This window comes from Myotis lucifugus, unplaced genomic scaffold (genome assembly GCF_000147115.1).
Source record: "Myotis lucifugus unplaced genomic scaffold, Myoluc2.0 scaffold_11486, whole genome shotgun sequence".
In the NCBI taxonomy this organism is placed as follows: Eukaryota; Metazoa; Chordata; class Mammalia; order Chiroptera; family Vespertilionidae; genus Myotis; species Myotis lucifugus.
The window spans coordinates 1-5,054 of NW_005882534.1; the positions used below are offsets into that span (position 1 = coordinate 1).

Here is a 5,054-nt window from a genome sequence, read left to right on the forward strand (position 1 = left end):
CGTTATGCGTGAGGGCATCCCGACCAATTTGCATATTACCCTATTATCAGTATAGATTTTTGTTTTGTTTTTCCTTATACATTTTCTTTTTCACTCAATTTTTTAAAAAATATATATTTTATTGATTTTTTTACAGAGAGGAAGGGAGAGAGATAAAGAGTGAGAAACATCGATCAGCTGCCTCCTGCACATCTCCCACTGGGGATGTGCCCGCAACCCAGGTACATGCCCTTGACTGGAATCGAACCCGGGACCTTTCAGTCCACAGGCCGACGCTCTATCCACTGAGCCAAACCGGTTTCGGCTTCACTCAAATTTTTAAGTAGGGTGCCGTGTGTGTGTGTGTGTGTGTGTGTGTGGAGGGGCTGAGAACACAGCTCAAAACAGACCCCCTTTGCCCTGACCGGTGTGCTCAGTGGTTAGAGCGTCGGTCCAAGCACCGAAGGGCCTCAGGTTTGATTCCCGGTCCCGGTTGGGGCGCATTTGGGAGGCAACCAATCGATGTGTCTCTCTTTCCCCCCCTCCCTCCCACTCGCTCTAACAATCAATGGAAAAATACCCTCAGGGGAGGATGAACAAAACACAGCAAAGCCCGTTCCCGGGGGTGGGGCGTGGGTTCCCCACGCGGATGGGCCCCGCCCTTACCTGCCGGTCTTGGCGTTGCCCAGGCTGAAGTGCACGCAGCTGAGGCACTGATCGGCCCCGGGACCGTCACAGCCCTTGTCCCCACACTCCGGGTGGCACACGCCTGCAAGAGACACGCCTGCCTTTCACCCACGCACACCCGGCCCCGTCCGCGCCGTCCCCCAGGAGCGCGGTGGGCCTGCGGGGCTGGCTGTGAGGGGCAGAAAGAGAAGGTTGGGGACCAGCTGTCACTGTGAGGAACGTGAATCCCGCTCTGTGACCGTGGCTGTGCTGTTCTGATTAAAAAGGCACCTTCTGGCCTGGCTGGGAGCTGCACGCGGCCCTGGAGCTCCCCTGGAAACGCAGCCTGTCCTCCCCACTGGGAGCTGCCTGTGATCATGGAAGGATGAACAGCTTTACTGCGGAAACCAGAGCGCCAGCGCTTTGAGGACCCCCAGCCTTTGCACACCCACAGGCCTTTGCAAACCCCCAGCCTTTGCAAACCCACAGGCCTTTGCACACCCACAGGCCTTTGCAAATCTCCAGCCTTTGCACACCCACAGGCCTTTGCACACCCACAGGCCTTTGCACACCCACAGGCCTTTGCAAACCCCCAGCCTTTGCACACCCACAGGCCTTTACAAACCTTCAGCCTTTGCACACCCACAGGCCTTTTGAGGACCCCCAGCCTTTGCACACCCACAGGCCTTTGCAAATCTCCAGCCGGCTCACCTGTAAACTGCCCATTTGGCATCACCCTTTGACCGACTTCCCATGTAATCTTTGTCCTTCCACCCACTACCAGCAGCTGGCTTATGGGGGGGGCAGAGCAGATGTTTGTGGGTGCCCTGCGGCTCCCCCACGCTGCCGGCAGGATCGGAATCAACGCTCACGTAGGATTCCACCCTGTCTCTGCTGAACGGGCTCAGGGAGTGACTGGCAGCCGGGACCCCGTGTTGTCCGGCTACAAGCGGCTCCGCCTCACCCTCCCTCAGGCTGGCGGGGGGCATGTCCCCACGTGGCCTCTCCCCAGGACCTCGGGGCCGCAGCGTGCCCACGCCCACCCTGAGCTGCGCCTCCTGCTCTCGAAGAGGCCGGGGTTTCCCCCTCTGCCCAGGGAGGGCCCGGCCCGTTCTGAGGGCGTTGGCGTCTTTAGGAAGAAAAGGAAAACACGCCTGTGTCAGGTCTGGTTCTGGGAGGCGGTGGGAGCCCAGCCGGCAGCACAGGGACGGAGGGAGGACAAAGGGCCATTCTCCCCGCACAATGGGGCTCTGCTGGCGCACAAAGCCCGCCCCTCCCCTCCCCACGGGGCCTCGGACCCGCCGGCCGCGCAGCTTCATTCTGCTTCCCTCCCCGAGGGTTGGATGTTGGCGTTTCCAACGTGTGCACTGGGGGGTCCCCTTTCTAGGGGGCGAACCCCTGTCTAAGGGGTGTTTGTCCCCGGGGACTCTCACAGCACAGGACACAGCCACCCCTCCCCGACCTGCCTCCCTCCCTCCTCCCCTCCTGACCCTCCCCTAAGGCCAGGCTATTTGCGATGCGAGGTCCATGCCCATCCGATCTGACTCCTGTCCACTCCAGTCCAGCCCATTCCCGGGGAAATCCTCCGAAACCCAGCTCCTCGCACTGTTTTGGCTGAAAACACATTGAACTTGGCCACCCGGCTGCCCCTTCCCAGCCCGCGGCCCGGACGTGGCCCTGGGGACACCCGGCCTCGCTCGGCGGTGACTTCCCCCGAGCCCAGGGCGTCACCAGGCCGGTCTTGCTCGATGGAGTTAACCATGTCCTCAATCATGCGGATGTCCCCCGCCTCCTCCTCCCCCTCTTTTATTTTTTAAAAAATATATTGTTAGTGATTTTCAGAGAGGAAGGGAGAGGGAGAGAGAAACATCCGTGATGAGAGAGAATCACGGATCGGCCGCCTCCTGCACACCCCCACACTGGGGATCGAGCCGCAACCCAGGCGTGTGCTCTGATCAGGAATCGAACCGTGACCTCCTGGTTCATAGGTTGACGCTCAACCACTGAGCCACACCGGCCGGGCCTCTCTCCCTCTTCCTCCTCCAAGCCCCTCCCGTTGCCCTCCACACCATGAAACCCTCCCTGGCTCTTGTCGCCGCTACTGGCCCACCTGTCCCCCTGGCCCGAGAACTCGGGGACTTCTGAGCCTCCGAGACACGCCCTCACCCCACAGACCCCCACCCCCACCCCCCTCTATCCATCTAGACTCGGGCTGCGGACCAGTCTTATATGGGGAGATTCCCGGGCGGTAGAAGGTTAGAGTCGGGAGCAGATTTTATGGGGGAAAACAAAGCATTCATTTATGAATTATTATTGAATCTGATTTATAAATCACAGGGGGAAACGGCCGATCAGCCCATTCATCATTCATCGGTCCGTGTTAAAGGAAATTTAAATGGAATCGCCCATCATTTATGCTCGCGATGCACTGGGGGTGGGGAGGCTCTATGGTGTCACCGCCCGGCCCCCCGACCCCCGAAGCGATGACATCACTCCGAGCATCAAGGGTGTCGGGGAGCACCCTCCGTGCCTGGCAGCTGGAGGAGTGAGCGCAGGAAACTATGCCCAACCAGAAACCCGGTTTCTCGCCAATCGCTGTGGGATGGTTCGGGGGAAGGAACGGCTTGCTGCGTAGCCTGCTGATCAGAGGGGGAGGGTCTGAGGCCCTCGCCCTGCGGCTGGGGAGCCGGCTGAGCCGGAGGGGCCGCCTGGCAACGAATGACATAGCGGTGCCTGGCCGGCGTGGCTCCGTGGCTGAGCGTCAACCTGTGAACCAGGAGGTCAGGGCTCGATTCCCATTCAGGGCACAGGCCCGGGTTGTGGGCTCCGTCCCCACTGGGGGGCGTGCAGGAGGCAGCCGATGGCCTTTTCGCTCTCACATTGATGTTTCTCTCTCCCTCTCTCTCTCTCTCTCTCTCTCTCCCTTCTTCTCTCTCTAAAAAACTCAATTTAAAAATCTTTGGGAAGGAATCCTTACAATGAGGCATCTGTAATTTCTGGGCGACGCTGCAGCCGCTTTGTTGGCCTGGAAACCCAGTCGCGGGTCTTTCTGGCAGCCCCTGTGCCCGTTGGACCGCACCCGCCTGGGCCCCCGAGGACCCGGGTCCTGGCCACGTCCTGGCCAGGGGACGGAGGGTGGGTGGGTTTGAGACGGTCGGGCCGTGAGATGGCAGCCCGGGCGGAGGCCCCTGCACCACGGGGCGGGTCCGGTTCTGGTTGGGCATAGCGAGGACCCTTGATTTCCCGGCCTGGGGCGAGGGGACATACTTACGAGCTGGACGCATACTTACTGGTCTGAGAAACGCTAGGAGGGCCCTGGGAGGACCGAGCTGTGAGTGCAAATCAGCAGCGTTACTGCGGCTCCCGGACGCGGAACAGCCCCCGTCCTGACCCCCCTGTCAGCCGGGAGGAGCCCCACGATTTTTTTTAAAAATATATTTTTAAAATTGATTTCAGAGAGGAAGGGAAAGGGAGAGAGAGGGAGAAAGAAACATCAATGATGAGAGAGAACCACGGATCGGCCGCCTCCTGCACGCCCCCTACAGGGGATCGAGCCCGCAACCCGGGTATGTGCCCTGATCGGGAATCGAACCCTGACCTCCTGGTTCATGAGTTGATGCTCAACCACTGAGCCACACCGGCCGGGCCAGCCCCACGATTTCTGAGTGGAAAACCAGCCCCATCCGGTGTGGCTCAGTGGACAGAGCACCGGCCTGCGGACCAAAGGGTCCCGGGTTCGATTCCGGTCAAGGGCACGTACCTCGGTTGCAGGCTCCTCCCCGGCCGGGGCCCTGGTCGGGGCGCGTGCAGGAGGCAACCCCTGGATGTGTCTCTCTCACGTCGATGTTTCTCTCTCACTCTCCCTAAAAGTCAATGGGAAGATATCCTCAGGGGAGGATTCACAAAACCAAGAAAAGCCAGGGGAAAACCAGTCCTCGCAAGAGGCAGGCCGTGCCCCTGGATTACCTGTGTAGTCCTCCTCCTCCTCCGGGCCCTCGGCCGGGGCGGGCGGCCGGGCGGCCTTGGGCGGCTCCAGCGCCGGGGTGGACAGCTCCAGCATGCGGGCGCGGGCCTGGTGCGAGCTGAAGGTGTGGTAGGGGTGCTCGGCCGTGCCGTACAGGACGAGGCTCCACTCCTTCAGTTTCCCTGCAAGGCACCCAGCCCCCGCGTCAGGAGCCCTCCCACGGCACCCTCTCCCGCTGGGCCGGCCGTGGAGGGCGTAGGTCTGTGAGTTCTGAAAAAAACCCACCTCCTGAGCTAACACTTCTTAGGACACAGCCTCCCAAAGGGTGGTTTTAAAGGTATGTTTATTACTGATTTCAGAGACGATGGGAGAGGGAGAGAGAGGGACAGAGAGAAACATCAGTGAGGAGAGAGAATCATGGACCGGCTGCCTCCTGCACGCCCGC

At 60.5% G+C, this 5,054-nt stretch overlaps 1 long non-coding RNA gene across 1 annotated transcript; it reads right to left on the bottom strand.

Moving 5' to 3' along the window:
- Window positions 1-305: 305 nt before the first annotated feature.
- Window positions 306-4,972, bottom strand: LOC102423893. The gene is made up of 2 exons (XR_002827970.1): window positions 4,612-4,972; window positions 306-748 (listed from the first exon to the last, which is right to left on the bottom strand). It is a non-coding gene; the product is annotated as an uncharacterized LOC102423893 (long non-coding RNA).
- Between the last annotated feature and the right edge of the window lie 82 nt (window positions 4,973-5,054).